At 36.6% G+C, this 22,857-nt stretch overlaps 1 protein-coding gene and 1 pseudogene across 3 annotated transcripts in view; one reads left to right on the top strand and one right to left on the bottom strand.

Moving 5' to 3' along the window:
* The window catches only part of PRKG1 (protein kinase cGMP-dependent 1), a 1,113,305-nt gene that overhangs the window by 231,776 nt on the left and 858,672 nt on the right, over positions 1 to 22,857 (top strand). The gene's annotated exons all lie outside the window — the stretch shown is intronic.
* The window catches only part of LOC311632651 (ferritin heavy chain-like), a 158,934-nt pseudogene continuing 147,837 nt past the window's right edge, over positions 11,761 to 22,857 (bottom strand). The window contains exon 3 of the transcript in view: positions 11,761 to 12,238. The product of the transcript in view is annotated as a ferritin heavy chain-like (transcript). The remainder of the gene's footprint in view (positions 12,239 to 22,857) is intronic.

Here is a 22,857-nt window from a genome sequence, read left to right as displayed (position 1 = left end):
TATCAAGGAATTATTATTAAGGATGTCTACATTAATGATGTGTTTAGTATCATTTTTCCTGCTTAATTTGCTCAACTTTATTAAGGTGAATTGCTTCCTGTGTATCATAAACTTCTTTATAGTTATTCAAAAAATAATAGGAGCAAATGCTTTTAAAACCAGATTTATTTGTTTGTTGTTTGCTGTTTTGTATACTGTAACAAGAGCAGTTAAGTTTTTCTATATACTTTTCAATATCATAGCAAGTGAAGTTACTCTGTTCACTTATCAATATCAAAGTCATATTAGAAAAAGCACCTATTGAAGTTGTTACAATTCTTGTGAAAGGTGGTTTCCCATTTCGCAAATACATGATGATGTATTTACAGAGGAAAACTAAAACTATAAATAATTTATAATTAATAGTAAATGTGTTTCAAATTTTCCTTTTAAAATTGAGCATGCTTCTTTAAAGTCTTTTATTCCCCACTGGGAAAAACAAAGGAGAGAACATTTGTCCCTAGGAGAGTTTAATTGTCTGTTGCAGTAACTTTCACTGAAAGCCATAAACATATTTACCAAATGCAGTATATTAATTTTATGACTAGAACATAATCCACTTACATATTTATCAAATATATTAATATTTTATGGCTAGACCATAATTCAATATTATATTTTATATTTGGATCATATTTACAAAGCACAATTTTATAATACTATTACATTAAATTTCATAATGTTTTGAAGTGTTTAATACCTTTAGCAATGATTTAATATACTTTTATGCTGTCCCTGATGATTTATTCAATGTTGGTACATGCCCTCAAATTAAAACAAATTTTTAAAGATTTATAATAATTTGCTTCAATATTTCTAGTGCAAAGATTTTTATTGACACTCTGTTGGAAATATACACATGTACATATTTGTACTGTGTGCTCATTTATGTGTGAATTTACATAAAATTATTTATTCTTAGAGTTCAGATTATATTGCAGGAGATGATGGGGAAATAATACCATATATTGGATTCTACCTCTGGGTAAATTTAAATTTTTAAGAAAGAGACTAATAAAAACAATAAACATCAATAAGAAGTCTTAAGTGAATTAAAAATTAGTCTGCAAAGAAAAAGACTTAGTTTTTAGGTGTTTTTTTCCTTTTTGCTTAAAAAATTAACATGACTTGTTTGGAAAGTCTCAAAAATATTTTCATTTAGTCATATATATTTAAATTTTTATTTGTTGCATCAATTATAAAGGTTAAAAAACATATGAAATAAGAAAAATATTCAGCAAATTTTTGTGTGTGTTGAAAATTAGGTTACATATATACAAGATGTTGTTGAACTTCCATGTTTTTCTCATGCCCCCATATGGTGTGTTTGTACAAAAGTATAAAGGCATTAGAGATAAAGCAGATTTTCATAGTCCATGAATATATGAAATTCTTTGTATTTTCCTTGGTAATTAAGAATAACAAAGACAGCATTTAATTAAGTTATTTTTGCAATATAGTATCTTTACTGTGATTCACTTACTAATTCATTTGCTTATCTATTTATTAGAGGCTGGTGCCCAAATCTGTGCATGGGGGTGTGGTGGGGGTGCAGAGTCCCTCAGCCCAACCTGAACCCTCTCCAATCCGGGAGCCCTCAGGGAATGTCCTACTGATGGTGTAGGCCTGCTCCCCATGGTTCTCAGCTGTCTGCGGAGCCTGCCTGCTCCACACCACGGAGATGGGAAAGCAGGCCTTGCCGGGTTCTGTCTGAGGGCCATGCTTGCCTGGTTGTGGGTCACCACAGCTACAGCCAAGAAGGCCCTTCTGTCTGCTGACAGGCTGTGTGGCTGCCCTTGCCTCTTGGATTTGGCAATGGTCATGGAAACCTGCAGGCATGGCTTGGCATAGCTGCCCTCACCTCCCTGGGTGATGATGGTCCCAGGAGGCTGTGGGATGGGTGCCAGTCCCAGGGACCCAGGCAACTTGTGCCACCCTGCCCCCAGGTGCTTGGCGCCTGCATATGCAAATTAACCTGACATCTTTGTTGGGTTAAGTGCATACTCACTCCTGATTGGCTGGTGGGTATCATGGAGATACAGTCAATTTGCATCTTTCTCTTTTATTAGTGTAGATTCCTATAATTTAATTCTATGTCTTGGTGGTCACTGAAAATATAATTGTGAACAAGTCACATACAGTCCCTGCTTTTCTAGAGTTTAAATTCTGGTGATGGTTGTAGGGAAAAAGGACAAAGAACATACATGGAGATAAGCCAAATACACTTGCATAATTAAATAGCTATGAATAAATTAGATGAAACTCCGTGCTGTAAAAGAATCATGCAGGTGGGTCTGGCAATTATTGACTGGGTCAGAGAAAGCTTCTGTGAGAGGGTAACATTTGAGTTGAGACCTAAATGACAAGAAGAAGCCAGGCACACAAAAGCTTGCATGATGGTCTCCAGAAGAGGACAACAGCAAGTAGAAAAGCAAAATGGTGGGGAAAGCTTGGATGTTAAAGAGACAGAAAGAAGGCATTGGTGTGAGATATGGATGGAGAGGTTGGTAGAGCCCAGGCCACCTGTAGGACTTTGTAAGTAGTTTATTTTAATTCCAAGAAATTTATGTAGAATTGTATCAATTTAGGTTGAGATGGGATATGATCTGATTTATGTTTTATAAGTAGATAAATTACACTAATTATCAAAAGTTGTAAAAAAAAATTACACTAATTACATTAATTACCAAATGTTGGAAAAAATGTAACATTGTGGGAAAAATGGGGATACCAGGACTAGGATGGCAGCATGGGATCCAAAGGAAAGACATTACATTTTGGCGGCTCATACAGGTCATATGGAGCTCCAAAAGAGAAGTTGCAAATGACTTCTAGGTTTTTTTGTTTAAATAATTGGTTGAATGGTGGTGCCATTTTTGGAGGGACAAAAGTGAAAATAGTTCATGTTTGTGGAAGCAAATCAAGAGTTCTATTCTGACAATGTGAAGTGAGATGGCTATTAGACATCCCATTGGAGATGTCAATTCAAGGACAATGGACACACATGTCTGAAATCTCAGTAAAGAAGTCAGGGTGTGAAGGTAGGAGTATTCAGTTAACCAAACCAGGCTACCACGGAAGATTAATGAATGTAGTTCTCCTAATTATAATAGTTTTACATGCAACAGACTATATGGAAAATTTTGTATATTTCAACAGATTTAATAGGTATAGTCATAAATATATTTTGATTCTCCATAAAAATTTTTTTGTGGTAAACTGAAAATTTCTTCCTATTTTCTGCCAACTAATATCCTTAAAGCAACAATTCTCAAGGGGTAGTCTTATGAACCTTTTAGGTACTCCTTGAGGTCAAAACTATTTTCATAATAACATAAGCCTGTTACCTGTCTTCTGTCTTATTCTCTCATGAGTGTGCAGTGGAGTTTCTAGAAGGCACATGGTGGATAATGTGGCAGCCAATTAAGTGTAGAAACAGAAAATGCAGCTGTTTTCTACTGAGGCACACATCAATTCGATTTTCAAATAGTGTAAAATAATGGCATGATTTTCATTAAACTCTTTGTTTTTAAAATGTAGTTACTATTATAAAAATATATTTGTAACATGTAATAAGTGTGTTATTTTCAAGTGAATAAATATTTTAAAATTTTCTTAGTTTTAAGCTCTAATGGAGTAAACATAAGCCCACATAAGCAAAAGCTTTCTGAAGTTTTCAATAATTTTTGGTAATGTAAAGAGGTTCTGTGACTAAAAGTTTGAGAATACTGCCTAAACTACCGTATTTTCTGGCGTATAAGATGACGTTTGAAATGAAAAAAAGCCTGCTCAGATTGGCCAGAGTCAGAGAGGCGTTCTATTAAAAAAAGAACTGGTGTTGCCTCGGAAGTGGGGGGTAGTCTTATACAGCGAATATAGGCCTAAACCTATGTTTTAACTGTAAAATTAGGGGGTCATCTTATACGCCGGAAAAATACGGTATATGACCTGATGACAAATATGACCAACTGGATGCTTGTTTCAGAAAAGAATCTGGGATTGAACTTCAAAATATCATATGTCCCCTCCCTCTTCCCCCAAATACTACATAAAGAGGACCACGTCACAAAACAAATGTCTTGTAAATAACGTCTTGGTATACTAGAAGCAAAAATTTTTCTGTAAATGAATGCATTTGAATCTAGAGCAAATAGCCAACAGATCAACAATGGGCAAGTTTGTTTCATGGAAGTGCTCGTTGTTCCCTTAGTTCCATTCCATTTCACAGTCTGAAAGGTATCACTGAAGCATTTTGTGGGTTCTGTTCGCACACTTTCTAATGTTCACGATTTGGGAATTGAATTGGGCTCCCAATGATTATCTTGAATTAATGTAGTACAGTACAGACTTTTTTTTTTGTAATTAGACTTTAATTATAGTTCTAAAGGAGTAGAAGAAATTTTATTTGAATCCAATTATTATTTTTTTGGAGAAGGAAATTATTTTATACTGGGCTTATTTCTCACTTAAAAATCCTAGAAGATGTTACGTTGTGTGCTTTGGAGGCTTAGTACAATAACCCATTTAATACCTTAAATGCTTTCAAATTTAAATAAAAAGAATCTTGTTTTACATGAGGACCCAGCGTAGTAATCTCAGTGCATATGTAAACCTAAATTGCAAGCTATTCACTGTATGTCTCTTTTTAAATTCTTATTGCTAAGTAAAATGTTTGAAATATCTATAAATTTCTCTTAGGATGTATTTTACAAGAGGCTTTTTCATTTGCTGTGTACTTGCTTGTTTTGATATCTCACTACCACGCTATTAAGCAACTTCTTGAGATAAGTTAAAAAACAAAAAAAGCATCCTTGCCACTTTGATTTATTGTCCTTAGAAAGACAACTTTCTTCTCCCAAACGCAGCTCTTATAAGTAACATTGGAAGATAAAAGGCTCACGCCAACTCTGAACGCATACGACATTATCTTGTGATGAGAAATTAATTTTAGAACTTATTTTCATGCAAGTTATAGCTGAGTGTTTTCATCAAAAGTATATTCTATTTCCTGTTCTCACAATAGATTGGCTTTCAGTGGTAGGGGGGTGCTATGCAGAGAGTTTCCCAAATGAAAAGTATTTTAATAAGCACTGACTTCACCATCAAGCTTGGGAACTGCACCCCAACAAAATTGTAAGCGTTGCTGAAACCGGTTTGGCTGAGTGGATGGAGCATAGTTCGATTCCAGTCAAGGGCCTGTACCTTGGTTGTGGGCACATCCCCAGTAGGGGGTGTGCAAGAGGCAGCTGATCGATGATTCTTTCTCATCGATGTTTCTCTCTATCCCTCTCTCTTCCTCTCTGTAAAAAAATCAATAAAATATATTTTAAAAAATTGTAAACGTTGTTAGGTTTTCATGTAGCGTGGATAGCTGTGATTGGTGAGTCAACCTGCTGTGGCTACCGGCTATGCTAAGACTGTAACAGCATTTTTACTATATGTACAACAAAGAAGTTTTGTAAATAAAATCTTAACATTTTGGATCTGTTAAAAAAATACAGATATATATATATATATATATATAATCTGTAAAATTGGGTGGTGATAAAAGCTATGAAAACCAGAGCATGGTAAGGGGACAGAGAGAGGAACATGCCTGATGGGAAAGAAATTGCTGTGTAGTGGAGGACATACAGGGAAGGCCTCTATACGTTGAGTGTTGAGCAGAAGCAGGGACATGAAGGAGGTCAATGGGCCATGCTAATAATATCTGAAAGAAGAGCATTTTAGGCAGAGAAAATAAAAATGTGCAAAGCCCCGAGGAAATCTTCAAGGAGTAGGATGGAAGCAAGTGTGGCTAAAGAGGAGATATTGATTTGTGGGCTGGAGGTAAGGAAATCAGGTAAAGAAATTAATGATTTAACAGAGCCCCAAAGGCTTTGTGGGCCATGTTATGGACTTTTTCGTTTCTTAAAATCAAGCTAGAAATCCATAGCAGGTTTGAGTAGAAGAGCAACATGCTCTCAGTTATGGCTCTTTTGCAGCCATGAAAAGTCCACTCTGACAGCAGGGAGGGAAGCAGGGATATCAGTTTGGAAGCCGATTGAAATAGTCAAGAAAGGAGATAAGGATGACTTGGGCTAAGGTGGGAAGAAAGATTAAATTTGGACACTATTTTGAAAGTTCAGCAAATAGTACTTAATAATGGATTGGGTTGAAAACACTATGTAAGATAAAGAGAAGAGTAAAAGATGCCAAGCTTTGTCCCAAACAACTAGCCTAATGGAATTGCCTTTTATAGAAACTGGCAAGACTGTTTGAGGCACAAGACTGTCAGCAAATATCTAGTGAGCAATTTTTGCTTATTTGTTGTATGAGGAGTCATTGTGTTGGAGTTACAGAGAGCGCTCAAAATAGTGGTTAATGTGAGATAGGAGTTTATTTGTCTTTCACGTGGTATTGAACTGAGTAAAAGGTGCTGGTGGACCAGCTATACTTCACGTGGTTATTCTGGCACTCGGGTGTCCCATCTTGTTGCTTCTGTGTTACCTGGGTGTGACCACTGTGAGCAATTGGAGCAGGGTCCTTACAGGTGTGCAGGTGTTCCAGCCCAGGAGAGGTGGGGGAGAGGAATGGCAGGGCCAGGAGCTTCATCCTCGAAGTGAAGTTGCACCCTGCATCTGCTCTCATCCTCTTGACTAATACTTCGTTCAAGAAAGACTAAAAACTGGCCCTGGGCTGGTTTGGCTCAGTGGATAGAGTGTCTGCCTGTGGACTGGGATCCAGGGTTTGATTCCTGCCAAGGACACAAGCCTGAGTTGCAAGCTCAATCCCCCATAGGAGGTGTGCAGGAGGCAGACAATCAGTGATTCTCTCTCATCATTGATGTTTCCATTTCTCTATCCCTCTCCCTTCCTCTCTAAAATCAATAAAAAATATATTTTTTTTTAAAAAGAAAAACTAAAAACTGCAACCTCTACAAAGGTAGCTGCGGTCCAATAAAAAATGGGTGGGGCATTTTGTTGCTAAAATAAGGGAGAGAATGAATGTTGGGGGACACTATGCCATATTTATTTCTCTCTCATAAGCAACTTAAGGATAGGAACTACTTATATTCTCTGGAACCCCAGTATTTGTACAGTGCCTGCCTATATAGCATATGTTTACTAAGTGTTGATTTTATTAACACTACGTTAATTATATGAGAAGTAAATTATTTTATACTAGATATTGTGTTTCCTCCAATGAACTTTTGAATTAATTTCATAACTCATTTTTTCTCATTTCAAAGTATATTTTTATTGTATCTTTATTGCTAATGGAGAAAAGTAGCATTTCATTTACCTTTAAGCCAGTGTCTCATGTTTATTTTCCAGGATGAACAAACCATGATGAGCTATTATTTATGTTTTTCGAAAGAGTATTGACTTCACAGATTTACTTCCACATAACAATTTCGCAGTCAGTGGTGACAGAATGAGTCACTTCCACATAATAACATCGCATTACCTGTTCCAAACTGTTTCATTCCGCAAACCTCACCTAACCTTCCACTTACCAGTAAACCAAGCGCTTCTGTCTCCCCCTACTACTGTTTAGCTTAAAAGTTAGAGAAGTTCTATTAGGGTTTAAATGTGTGTGTTTTTTAACTAAAAGAGTCATAAACCACATATCATTTAAAATAGGTTTTGAAATAAAGAACCTAGTATGAAGATAACATTTGCTAAGAAAATGGGAAAGGATAAAGTATTTCACAATCAGGCAACTGAGAGATGACACACAGGATGCATTATGTTTCATTTGGAAAGCTTGAGGTTGGGCTATGGGTATGAAAGAAAAATACTTTCTATTTCTTTGTAATACGCTATTCTGAAAATTGGCCCTGTATTCTCTCCATGATCCGCAGGTATGTGTATTTATCTTGTTAGGTCACGCTGTTTGTGGAACAAAATATAGTGCTTTACAAACATCTCTAAAGGGAAAGATTGAATTTTCGTGTATATTTGCAAATCTTCATGCCTTGGTCTATGTATCAAATGTTTTCTTAATTTATTTGTAGAATTTTAGTTGAAAAGATGAAATGAAAACATGGATATGGAAAGCAGTTTTTGGCCTACCAGTCTTTCTAAGTTCCATGTGGGTAGAAACCATGTGGGCGTTCCTCCATGCCAAGTCATGGGCTAAGGCATAGTGTTTCACTCACTTAAATAATATTAATCGCCAAAACCGGTTTTGCTCAGTGGATAGAGTGTTGGCCTGCAGACTGAAGGGTCCCAGGTTCTATTCTGGTCAAGGGCATGTACCTTGGTTTAGGGCACATCCCCAGTGGGAGGTGTGCAGGAGGCAGCTGATCGATGTCCCTCTCTAATAGATGTTTCTAACTCTCTATCCCTATCCCTTCCTCTCTGTAAAAAAGTCAATGAAATATATTTAAAAAAATAATAATTAGTAATCAATCTTGTTTCAATGCTAAATATACCCAACTCAAAAATACTCTCTCTCTCTCTCTCTCTCTCTCTCTCTCTCTCTCTCTCTCTCTCTCTCTCTTCTCTACTAAATTCCCTTCAAATCTGGAATTTACCTTCTTATAAATAATGAAAGTTAATAAAGAACCATTATAGCTTCTGATAATTTTTAAGGTAATTATTAAGCATCTAGTTCATTTTGAAAATTACCTACCTATTCTCCCTGTGGGCTAAACATTATTTAATTTAAAAAATCTTCCGCATTTAGTCTTTTAAGCTCTAAATCCTCCATTGACATTTAATAATCCAAGGCTTTAAGCAATTGCTTGTTTGATCTAACAGAGTGTCCATTTGGACTGTGCAGACTTTTGTTTTGTTTTTAGTTTATTGGTTTTTGTTAATCTTCATCTGAGGATACCTTTTTGACCGCTTTTCAAAGAGAGTGGAATGAAGGAAGGGATGGAAGGAGAGGAGGTGGGGAGAGAGAGAGAAGAGAGAGAGAGAGAGAGAGAGAGAGAGAGAGAGAGAGAGAGAGAGAGAGAGAGAGAGAGAAGGAGAGAGGAAAAGAGAGAGAGAAAGAAGAACATCAATGTGAGAGAGACATATCTATTGGTTGCTTCCTGCATGTGTTTTGACTGAGGTCAGGGAGAGAACCACAGCCCAGGTACATGCTCTTGACTGGGAATCGAACCTGAGACCCTTTGGTGCATGGGCCTACGTTCTGACCACTGAACACACTGGTCAGGGCAAACTGTGCAGACTTTTGATTAACATCCTTAGAGATAGCAATGTGTGTGCATGGGTATGTATATGTACACATTTATAAACCTTCAACTTTGTAACAATGACATTTTGAAGGCCAGTATGCAATATTGCGATCATGCCATGGGTCACTTATAATATTTAAGATTCAGTAATAGAAAGATTCCAAAAACTATGTATAAATCATCCATCAATATGGATGCCCATGCCGATTATGCTCAAAGAGGTAACCAGTTGTATTAAACTTTGCCCTAAGGAAAGCAAAGAATGTTTTAAAAAAGGTGAATAGCCAAGACCAGTTTGGCTCAGTGGATAGAGCCTCAGTCTGTGGACTGGGGAGTCCCAGGTTCGATTCCGGTCGGGGGCATGTGCTATGGTTGCGGGCACATCCCCAGTGGGGGGTGTGCAGGGGGCAGCTGATCGATGATTCTCTCTCATCAATGTTTCTAGCTCTCGATCCCTTTCTCTTCTTCCTCTCTGTAAAAAATCAATAAAATATATTTTAAAATAAAAAAATAAAAAATGTGAATAAAAAGGTTTAAATTTCTATACTCTATAATGCCTTTATTATGACAAAAATGAAACCGAGTTTAATAAATTTTTATCATTCATGGCAAATATATTTCTTCAATTCATCATACAAAATATATTCCTTTCTAAAACACCCGACCATGTCACAGAATTGCTCAAGTTAAAGAAACCTTAAAAAAGGATCAGATCCTTCCTGAGGCTTGATGAGATGAATCATGCAAGGCCAAGCTGCATGTCCTAAAAGATGTGAGAGAATTAAATTTCATAAAACCTGTTAGTATTGAGAATGTTTTTTTTTATTATGCTTACTTAAACTAATGCAACCTAAATCTCTCTTTGTAAATTAAATTACAATTTTTTTGGTGTAAAATGGAGAATTTGTTATCAACTTCAGTTCAATTATTCCTGTTGCCAACTTTGAGGGAGAAAGAAGAATCCTCCGAGTATGTTTTTTATTTAGGGAGACAGTAATATATACTAGTCAAGAATTAGCCGTGGGCAAATTATTTAACCTTGAACTTGTGTTTCATTTTCTGCAAAATATGAATAATAGTACTTTACTCAAAGAGTGCTTGGGAGAAAGAATGCATATAATCACGAATGTGAAACATTTACTACCATTAAGGGACAATGTAAAACACTTTTTTAAAACGTATACTAATTCTTCTCTCTGTGTAGGAAATTAGCAAAGGAAATTCAACTATTTAACTTTCTTCTCTCCTAAAGTTGTGCATATAATCATGTTTTATTGTATTAGTCCCAAGGCATGAAAAAGTAAATGTTTAATAACCAGCTTTGGAAAAAAAAAGGGAAAAAATGCCATTGTTTGTAATCTTTACAAATTTCCATGATATGAATACTCCCATCATGGCCAATGTCAGACTACCATCATGGTGCCTGAATGCAGAGTTGTTAATCCATTTGAGTCAGCTTTGACACACCACTGAGTATTCCAGTTTCTAGAGAACTGTTTAGTCAATCAGAACTACAATTGCAGAATGAGTACATGAATTTGACACATACTTCTGAGTATGTGTTAAATCTTCACTTTGAGGTTACAACTGACTCAGAATCTGCATTTGCCCTACTTGAGAATAACACGTTGTGTGCACACAGAAGCATGTAGTGTTACACATGAATAATATTTTTATTTGTACACTGACTTTTTTAAAGTGGAAGACAATGTAAAATTCCCACTGAATTCTAATCTGTAACCAGCTCGTTATCAAGTTACCAATAATGTTTCAGAAAATAAATATTTTATAGAGCAAATCATTTCTGGAATAAAAAAAAAAAACATCAACAGTATAATAGCTAAGATGGGTGTTTAGACACAGTATGTGTTTTTCTTTTTTTTTTTAATATATGTTTTATTAATTTTTTTACAGAGAGGAAGAGAGAGGGATAGAGAGTTAGAAACATTGACAAGAGAGAATCATCGATCAGCTGCCTCTTGCACACCCCTACTGGGAATGTGCCCGCAACCAAGGTACATGCCTCTGACCGGAATCAAACCGGGGAGCTTTCAGCCAGCTGGCCTCTCTTCACTGAGCCAAACCGGTTTTGGAAGTACGTGGTTCTTAGTCCATAGTCAATATGATACTAGGCTGTAGATTGTTCATATGATTAGATTAAAAATTCCCTTGATTTTCTTCACACTGTTATATATTAGTTCCTACCAATAAACCTATATAGCATGTGTTCTTTTGATGTAATAGTTGCCACTTATTTCCATTGAATATAATTTTATACTTTTTCTTCAGTTGGTTTTCCGTCATAAAATTATGAAAATATCTGTTGTCATATTTATTTAAAAATGTTTCCTCAGATACAAAAAAAACAAACCAGGAAGTCCCTTCTAAATTCTTTCCCATCTTTTTTTGGGTGGTGGCGGTACCAATTTACTTTATTTCAAAGACTGGTTCAAATGACAGAAATAAGTGGATGACTTGATACAGCGTATAGAAAAGGTAAAGGTAACTTCAAGATGCATGTGCTACTCTGGTGACCAGGGAAGTACGGGTTAGCTCTCTTCGTTGTCTCCCAGGGTGTGCTTTGTCAAAGAGATTCTCTGCCATGCCAGTTTTGGGGGCCTCTAACCTGCACAAGTTGGTTATGTGGTCACCCACTTCTTTGATGAGTCTCACCTGCTCTCAAGTAGTACGTCTCAATGAGGTCACACATATGAGAGTCGTTTTTGTCAGTGGCCAATTTGTGCAATTCCAGCAATGACTTTTCTCCAAGTGTAATGCCCACTCCATTGCATTCAGCCCATTGTCCCAGTCATCATGGCCTGGTTTCTTTACCTCCTAAAGGAAGATTCAGCCACCTCATTGGCTCTGCAGCTTCATCAGTTTCTCAGCATGTTCCTCCTCCTCATGAGCTTGGTGAAGAAAACAGTTGGCATCACCATCGCAGTCAAAGTAGTAGGACATGGACTGGTGGGTGTAGGAAGAGTAGAGCTCCAGGTTGTTCTGATGGCTGATGGTGGCCTCCGAGTCCTGGGGGTGGCTTGTGTGATCCGGTGATCAGATGGGTGGCTGAGAAGAGGTGGCTGTGCAGCGTGGGAATAGTGGCATGGGCCTTGGATCAGGTTGGGGGGCGGGTGGTGGGGTTCTATGAGGAGATGGCAGAAGGCTGGATCTGAGAGGCTTGTCTGGGATGAGACCTCAACGCTAGGGTTGTCCAAGCACAGTTAGAGCAGGAAACTATGCCACTATCTGGCAAAGACTGTCCTTTTCCTCCTGGCCAGAGCTAAAGCAATTTCCTTCACCAAACTCCTGATATATTGTGTGTATGTGTTTGTTTTTTTTAATTTTGTTTTGGTTTTAATTCTTTTCTCCCAAAAGTTCATCCCATCCTTGGGAAAATATCACTATATTCTAGTTCACTGGTTCACCAAATGCAATCCCCGGATCAGCAGCATCAGCACTAGCTGAGAACTTTTTAGAAGTGAAAATTCTCAGGGTCCACCCACGATGTACTGAATCTGAAAGTCCTGGGGGAATGCCCAGCAGTCTGATTGTAACAAGTCCTCCGAGTGACCCTGGGTCTGAGTGACTGATTGTACAATTTGGCTTTCTATTTAGTTGTGTGCTTCAGGAGGACCAGGGTTTATGCGTAATTACACCTCTCAAAGAGTAGGCACCCAATAAATATTGGTTGAACAAACTATTGTAATAAGTCAATGAATATAAGGACAATTGAAGAAAACCAGGCCAACGAACTGGAAGAATTAAGGGCAAGATATCTTATTTGAAAGGCTCCTGTTTGGAGGAGAAATGAGATGTGTTCTTAAACATCCATGGGCTGGAATATAAATTATGACTGCTTATTAAGGTTCGTTTATTTTTATTACATAGCTCATTAAGTCCTAACAACAATTCTTTGAGATAAATGTTGTATTCATTTCACTGATGAAAAAGTGAGGCTTAAGAAGTATGTACATCACTATATATCAGGGTCATAGTACTGACTGTCCCCATCATGTCCAGAGGGTCTAATTTCAATTTTAGAAGATGGTTAGTTCAGTCTATTTATTCAGTTATTTATTATAAGTAAATATGAGTGAGCCATCATGTAGGTGAGAACTAATGCCCTCCTCTGTGAAATGTGGGTAGTAAAAGTACTTCATCCTTCTTCGTGCTGTTGTGAAGATTAAATAGGATAGATGTCAAAGTAATAATTAAATAAGACAATCACAAGTTGTAAAAGGTGCAAAGATGGCAAGAAAGGCTTGCAATGAGAGTTATAATAAAGCGACCAGGTTTAGATTGAGTGTCAGGGGAATTTTCTCTGAAGCAGTGGCATTGATGCTGATCCGGAATGACATCATTTGGCTAGGTGACAGACTAGGGGGAAGAGCATTTTGAGCATAGGCCCCTCATGCGCAAAGCCCTAAGGTGTAAGTAGCTTGCGCATGCTGTGAAAGGGACTGAGGTCCTTGTCACTGGAAGTTTCCAAGTGTGTCCTCCTGAAGAGGATGTTTGCAGTATGTTGGAGAGGAACATCAGTGAAACAGCATTACACTACATGTACTATCAATTTGTACCTAATCCCAAGTGTTTCCCCGCCCCCCCCCCACATAAATCAATAAAATGTCATTGATGTCATAAAACAAAGTATATGTAAATGTCCAAATAAAAGCAGAAGCTTGTAGTAAGTTTGATATCAAATAAGTATTTTTTAAGAGTGAAAGCTAGGAAATACATAAATCTGAAGAACTTAGAGGTGGGATGAGTCAGCATTTTAAACAAACTTGAATTCAGTACAATATCCCCTCATTCTTCTTCCTAACACTCTCTAAGAATAACAGATGACTTCAGGGCACTTTTGTTCACAGTTAAGGTATTAAACTCTTCCCTAACTGGATTACAGTGGCATTTCTTCTAGAAAACCTTGATTCAGATTCCTTCTTAATCATACTTATCATTTTTTATACAGTTGTAATACCAGTGGGATGGAAATGTGGTGAATGCTAAGGGAAATGAAATTGTGATAAAAATCTTATGTTATCCCTAGCTGATTTGGCTCAGTAGATAGAGCATCAGCCTGTGGACTGAAGGGTCCTGTGTTCCATTTTGGTCAAGGGTATATGGCATGTAGGAGGCAGCCAATCAATGATTCTCTCTCATTATTGATGTTTCTATCTCTCACTTTCCCTTTCTCTCTGAAATCAATATATATATATATATATATATATATATATATATATATATATATATAGTGTGTTATTTCTAAATAGCTCTTTGGAAGACATTACTAAGTAAAACTGTAAATCTGTAAATATTTCAATTTAATTTTTTTCCTGTTAACATACTTTACTTATTCCTTATTTGACTATAAGACTAAGTGTAGTCTGTTAGTTGCTGTACTATAAAGATGACAAAAACAAAAAACAAACAACCAAAAAAGATGATAAGCCTCTGCATAACCCAACCATATTCTCTTTTGCATTTCCTGGAATTAGCACAAAACCTGACAATAAGAAGCACCAGTGATATTTGTCAAATGAATGATTGAATGAAGTAGAAATTAACATATCCATCAAATAATTATGAGTAGAAATCAAGTGTCATGTAGAATTATGAGTAGAGTAAAAAAAAAATGAAACTTATTTTAGAAATCTTACGATTGAGGATAATTGTTCCTTTCTATGTTATGCATTCCATAGCTATATTGCCCATAACTATCAAAGATATACTATAAAAAAACTTAATAAGTTAATATTGCTGAATTGCTTTAAACCAACAGTTTAAAGTCATTTCTGTTTATAGCAGCATTGAGATGTAGCATACTTTGGATTCACATAAAATGAAATAGCCAATGAAGACAGTTATTGTGATAAAGTAACCTTCAAATGTCTTTGCCTTCCATATGTTCATAGTTTACGGAAGGGAGAAATGCTTCTGTGTAGATATAATTTGGGCTGGCTTTTTAAAAGAAATAAGCTTACATATTTAAAATTGTACATTAACCTTTAACCTGCAATTATTAATTTTAGTATGCACATACTATAAATCTTAGAAGTAACCTCTAGGAAATAATTATAATTAAATGAGGAATGATGCAATTGACAGATAATAAATCCACAATATTCCACACATAATGCATACTTTAAAACATTTGGTATTAAATGTAAATATCCCTAATCTTCACTCCTTCTGTTTTCAGTGTAATTATGCTGTGGAGGAACTTGTGTCTTCATGCACATCTGTCTATCACACTTGTTTGTAAAATGTAAATTTGCTAGAGAAAGAGAATTAGTTTAGGAAATAGGGAGAGAATAAAAGTAGATATAACATTTTCCTATTAGGTAGACAGTTTTTAATGTGATTGTTTATTATCTGATTATAGAAAAAATATATCTTACATCTTCCCAAATGCTGAGCTTCTTTCTAACAAGTTACATAACATTTTTGTACATGGGTTTAGTACACTAAGTTAAGAGAGCATAGTGCAGCCGAAACCAGTTTGGCTCAGTGGATAGAGTGTAGGCCTGTGGACTGAAAGGTCCCAGGTTTGATTCCGCTCAAGGGCATGTACCTTGATTGCAGGCACATCCCCAGTGGTGGGTGTGCAAGAGGCAGCTGATCTATCATTCTCTCTCATCAATGTTTCTAACTCTCTATCCCTCTCTCTTCCTCCCTGTAAAAAAATCAATAAAATATATATTTAAAAAAGAGAAAGAGAGCACAGTGCAGTCAAATAAAAAAAAATATTGGTGTGCTATTTTTATAATGTTAAATTTTATTTTTATGTAAATTTTTAATATTTCCCTACAGCACCCAGAGGTAGTTTCATGAGCTACTAATGACTTGCAACTACAAGCATCAAATTATAGTCAAGCAGGGGTTATGAATTTGTAAATTGTTGCTCGGAACTTTGCTCTCAATTCTGAGATGTCACCATTATAAAAAAATATGTTAGAAAGTAAATTCTTTGGATTCTACAGATTATGTACTTGTTTCATTCAGCATCTATTTCAATACTAGTTAAAACATCTTCTGTGTCTATAATTTTGCTTCCTTAAAAAGAAGATTTTTGAACGGAGAATATATAATAATATCCACAGACAAAAAATAATTGAAGGTAGAAATTGTTATTTAGATAAAGTTATGGAACAATGTGGTAAGTATATTTTAGTTGATCCCCAGTTTTAACCATACATATCTATTTAGATGTAATGGAATATAACTGCTGGGAACATTCATAGCCTGAAGATATGTAGGGCCAGTGGAAGGTTGGAAGACTTAATTTTGATTGTACTAGTCATGCTAATTGTGTGATAATAGATTGGTCTTATTAATTAGGAGGATTCACTTAATTATAAAATTATAGTGAACTGACTTCCTTGCTTTTCTGTGCACTAATCCCTCAGACACTTGCTGCCTAATACTCATCTGGATTTTCCTTCTGGTCTTTTACTCTGTGTACATGTTATTCTATACTGAGATTTTCTTGGATCCTATCCTTAAATGTAAATGTGCTTTCCCAAATGCTGTGATAGTAGTAAAAACTCATTCTCTTGAGTCATATATCCTTGTGCTGACCCTTCCTAGCCACATGATGTTGAGTAGATTACTGAACTCTGAGCATCTGTTTCCTCTTCTGTGAAAGGAAGATAATCATAGTCCCTGTTTTATATTTAACAGTCCCTACTGTGAAATAAACTTAAGTTTTTCCACACATGGCATGGCACAGAGATAGCCTTCTATAAAAGTTGCTGTTCTCCTTTTATTATTTTTCCTTGTCCCTCAGAACTCTGTGAGCTGGCCATATACCTATTCGTTAGATTGAATTCAAATGAAAATCATCCTAATTGGTAAGGTTTTAATGTGTTATAATCGCCCCCTCTGCCTCATGCATTTGAATGGGGGTCTTCAAAGACTTAACGCACAGGAACAAATACTGAGGGAACTGTCAGTGCCACTCAATGACTCTCTTGGAGGGTACATTTATGAGTAGGGTGAAATCTGTCAGAACTCTTCAAGTCACCACGTGGAGGCTTAGTCTCTATACATGTACTAGTAAGAGTAGCTTGGTAGATTATGTCACCCATGCCTATTGTCCGATTGATTCCTTTTTACTTCTAACCCCAGGGCAGGCCTAAAGGCAAAAATAGTTAAGTAGACTTGGCCTGACTTTGCCATCTGCCTCCCTCCATTTTAACATACTTTTCCCATATACCAGTTATCCCAAAGATCTCTGTCTTTGACTAAAGGCAGCCAAATCAGAAGATATAAGTCATATTTAGTAAATAGTGAAACCCAGTTAACATTTATGAAAATTTAAAGTGTGAAATTCTATCATATAATTTCAATCTAATTGAACCTAATGATTGGGTGTACTTCTTTAGTAAACAGTGAACCAAGTAAGATGGCGAATTTCCCCCTATCTGCTCATAATGCTCAGACCTCTATTAAGATGAGTTTGCATGATTTCAAAATAAGTAGGTCTGCATATAGACCCAGCTGCTGTGACAAAATATGGCATTCCTCATTAGGGTTCTTTCTCTGGCAGCGGCAGATCTCCTAGACAAACTTCACTTTCTAGACTTGCTGTAAATAGCTCTTACCCACAATTAAACAGAAATTGGGGGGAAAGGTTTCAATCTGCCTATTTCTTAGGTAGATAACTTATGAAAGTACTCAAAAAGAGGCAAGAATGAACTCTCAGGGGCCCTGCTTTTTGTTTTTGTGTATATAGTATCATTTAAATGTTTATAACATTTGGGTCTTATCCTATATAAGAGGTAATATGCAAATTGACCATCACTCCAACACACAAGATGGCCGGCCCCATGTGGACAGAAGATGGCCACCACAAGATGGCCAGCAGGGGAGGGCAGTTGTGGGCTATCAGGCCAGCAGGGGAGGGCAGTTAGGGGTTACCAGTCTGGCAAAGGAGGGCAGTTGGGGATGACCAGGCCTGCAGGGGAGGACATTGGGGTGGAGGGGGACCCAGGCCTGCAGGGGAGCAGTTAGGCATCAATCAGGCTGGCAGGGGAGTGGTTGGGGGGTGATCAAGCCAGCAGGCAGAAGCAGTTAGAGGCAATTAGGCAGGCAGGCAGACAGGCGAGAGTTGGGAGCCAGCAGTCCTGGATTGAGAGAGGGATGTCTGACTTCCCATTTAGGCTGTCCGACATCCCTTGAGGGGTCCAGATTGGAGAGGGTGCAGGCTGGGCTGAGGGACACATACTCCCCCCTCCCCCCATGCATGAATTTTGTCCAGTAGGCCTTTAGTTTAGAATATAATTTATTACCATTACTCTTTGGATCAGGAGAAGTCAGGGTTGCTGAGAGAAATCAAGTCTCATCCCTATTCATTGCAGACACAACAGCAAGAAAACCTAATTCTGTTTCTCGAGAGAATACTTTGCAAATAAAATTGACTGTTGCTCAGAAGATTGTTAAAGAAAATTTTGTAAAAGAGCTTGCGGAAAGTGTGTTTTATTTTTTATTTTAGATGAAGGACAAAAAGCTGTTTTTAGGACATAAAAATAGTAAGGTCTATCCTTACCAATGCTTACCTTTGTGCCAGCCATTCTGTTCTCAGCACAACACATGCATTGTCACAATTGACCCTCACTGCAGCCTTGAAACAGGTAGGTTATATTGTGCTCATGTTATACAAGGAGGAACGGCCACTCAGGTTAGCTTGTCCACACTGCCTACCTGCTAAAGGGGAATTTGACATATGAATACATGTCTGTGGAGTCCATATCCTTAGTCTCTAATGGCACTACCTTTTGGCAATATGTTGCATATATATATATAAAGGTTGGATTGCAACCTTTTGGTGGTATATTAAAGAATCAAATTCAAATTTTCACTGAAAAATGATTTTGATGTGGCAACAATCAAACAATACTTTTTGCGAAGTACATTGTAATCTCAGTCAAGTCCTGCTGAGGCTCCTTATGACTATATGCACAGTCCTCTTTTATTTTTGGAAGCATATTTTATTATATAAACACCAGCACAATGTAACATATCTCATTTATAGAACACAAATACTTTGAGCTGGCTTAAAGAAAAGTGCTTCTCTTTCAAATTAATGAGATTTCAGGTCATGCCTTTTTTGGTGTTGAAGACTCTGGGATAAAGAATGAAAATTCTGGTATGGGATTATTTCTTCCTAAAATCAAAGTTTTTCTTGATATTTTATGCTTATTGTAACTCTATCAAGATACGTAAAATATGCCTGAGAATAAATTTAGTGGGTTCTGAAGTTTTCTAAAGGCACACGTTTCTCTGTCTCAGAACAGCTCTACTGTGTCCATTTCTCTTCACCCACATTTCTTTAGTAAGAGGTCTCTGCACCACATTTTGGCCAGATCTGTTTGTGACTAAAAAGATGGGTGCAAACCATACTCTGGGCTTATTGTCTAGTTTATAACTGATAGTGTGTCACAGTGGATGGACTGGGTAATGGGACTCAGCTTGGCTAGAAGTGTGTCCCTTCGGTTGCCTATTAGGTTCTAGCAGATGCCAATGGATTGAACTAGACGGGCAATGGGTCTTATTTAGGAATTCAACAGAAGCATCAAAGAGCTGATTTGCATGCAAGACTTCCAGGTGTAAAGTCTGTGAAGTATGAGCAGCAACTGTAAATTCCAGGGGACATCGCTCTCCTTGAATCCAGCAGCTCCCATGGGGCATTGAATTCTTTCTCAGCCAGAAGCCCTTTCCTTTTAGCTTTACTTTATCCTTCCTGCTGAGAATGGCAGTCCTGGGATGAGATGCTGGACATAGGACAAATTCCAAGAGAAAGGTAAAAAAGTAGAATTGCAGAGATCTTACTGATTATGGATGCATTTGGAAATGATCAAGAAAAGTGACATTTGTAAACTATTTTGCAAGACATATTCTGGTAAGGAGAAAAGATGGATAACATTGTCTCTGGTCTTTTTTCTCCGTTAAATTATTGCTTAATGGATAGTGAACTTTTTGGTACAAGTACTGGAATTACTAATAAATGACAAAATAGTAATACAACAGCAATTACACTGCTTTAAATGGGATGGCAATGTCACACAAACCTGCATGCTCTAGCATAGTTTGCAGCTGATGTTGAATTGTGAGAAAGCACAGACTATGCATAAAGGAATTTATTACTGGGGGAAATGAATCATTTTGCTTTTCCCTGACATGTGCTGTTCTATATTAAACTTTGTAGTTCCAAGGCTGACTATTTAGCTAGTTCTCTGGATCTCACCCCTTCAGTTCCCATGAGCTCACCTCCAGCATTCTTCTTGCTGTTAGGCAGGAGTCCTGAACATTTAGCGCTGTTTTGCATATTCCAATAACTACCATTTATTGCACATGATCTCCTTTGATCCTTGAGAAGACTGTGAGATACATAGTATTATTATTATTTATAATTTATAAATGAGTAAACTTCAATCAAAAGTAGTCACCAAGACCATGAAGTTCGGACATAGCAAGATCAGCCAGGGACACCAACAGTCATTCCATTGCCTTTTCTTTCCATTTGCCCTATATATTAATCTGAAGAAAATGTCTCTTTCGTGGGTGTCAATAAACACACATACATGTTCTTAATCTGAAAAGCATGTTTTGGGCTGCCTTTACTGTTCTGATGCTAATTCTATCTGTGATTTCCTTGTCTGCCTAATTTACTAGTCTAGGAATGGCACATTTATAGCATGGACCTCCCCTGTGTTTATCCCTTGCCCTTGGAAGACATAGCCAATCAATCACAGCAATCCTCACAGAGCCGGATTCAGCTTCATTGGCTCTTCAGCCCATCACTCTAGGGAAGTACAACCAATGGGTTAGTATTGGCTCCCACGTTGAATCTCTTTGCTATTCCTGAACCACCATTTATTTTTGTCTCAATCATGTCCTCTAGCATAAGAATACACAGCATTTACCTCAATCTTTCTTAGACATTTATCTCTTATGACATCTTTACTTCCAAAGATGAATAGTATTTATGAACAAGCATGTTCATGGTGTTTTGAATTCTGCCATATAAATTCCATTTTTACTTAACATTCATAAGATAAAGGTGACTTATCTGTGTCCTTCTCCCAGATCTTTTTTTGATGTACCATTATTCATAAACAATGATGTTACATCTTAACTTTCTTTGAAAAATTTGGTTTCACCAGATTTGAAAAAAAATTATTTTAACATAGTGGCTATATGTTTAATTTAAGTATAACATTTACTAAATTCATGCACCAGTAGAAATCACCCTATTTTCTTGTCAAACATTGGAATAGTTTATATATCTATATCTTGTGTAGTCATAGTAATTTAGAAGAAATGAGCAAGTGGGAATTTAATCTATACAACCTATGGTTACCTTATATACCTCTTTGTAATATATATCTGGGGTAAAACTAATGAGGAAATTTCTATTTTTACTTTAAGATGATTAGCTAGATTAAAAAAATCATTGCAACAGCAGGTTGTGTTTTGATTTTTTTTTTAGTGTTTAAAAGCTAATCTATTTAGGCAATATCACTTAGCTAATGCCATGATATCAATTTGTGCAACTCTTTGGCCTATTTTTTTTTTTTAAGTTCAGCACTCAGTAATGGAGTGCTATTTGCTGCTCATCTTATGCAGGTCAAGAGACTGGTGTTATTAGTTTTGCCACTCTTCAGATACAGAATTTGCAGCTCTGGCAGTTACATCCCTCGAGGAAAACCTACTGTCAGAAGGTGCAGGAGACAGGCCAATTGATCCTTCAGTGTCCAGAGACTGCCAGATTCTTTCTTTTACCATTTGTGTTACTGACTTGACAGAGCATCTACAACCTCCTGAAACTGAGTCTGATGATGATGGTACCTCACATTATCAAGTGGGGACAAATACTCAGTTTGTTTTACCAATATGGGCAGCATGTAGAATAGCTAAACTTGCAACCATTTCATGGAGTTAGGTCCTGACTCCTCTGCTTTACAAATGACATTATCTTAAGAAAGTTATTTAACCACACTAGGACTCCCTTTTATCTTCTCTAAAATGGGACAATAACAATATCAACCTCAGTGGGGTATTGTGAAAATTAAAGAAAATAATATGAAGGAAATATTTGTAAAAAGCATATAATGAATATTGTTCTGCAATCAGTTATAATTATCCTCAAGTTCAGACAGATATTTTAATTTTGTAGCTTGACTTATATTATGGTATTCTATTCATAAAAGCACCAAGGCAAAATAGATTCCACATTACTATATGGAAACAGACCTGAATTAAGGTTTATTTTACTTTGATGTTTTATTCTTTGATTTTAAAACTTACTTTAATTACAAAGAAAATACGCTTATTTTAGAATATATGTTCACAAAAAGATAAGCATGAAAATTTTTCTTAATTCTCTTATCCAAAGAAAACTGTCATTACTATTTTGGTCTATAACCGTTGAGTCTCATCAGCATGTGTGTAAATACTTACATACACATTTTTTAATAATGGAGTTATACTATTTATGTTTTGGAACTCTTAAAAGGTAAACATAGGCTAAAAATTTCCAAGAGTTTATTTACACAGCCATCACTTTGAATTCCCACCCAGGGGAAAGGTTTTTATAGAGCAGACACAAATACACAGCAAATAATTAATTGGATGGGCTTTAGCAT

This window comes from Pipistrellus hanaki (assembly GCF_964339955.1).
Source record: "Pipistrellus hanaki genome assembly, chromosome: 14".
NCBI lineage: Eukaryota > Metazoa > Chordata > Mammalia > Chiroptera > Vespertilionidae > Pipistrellus > Pipistrellus hanaki.
This window is presented reverse-complemented; position numbering and strand designations above follow the sequence as displayed.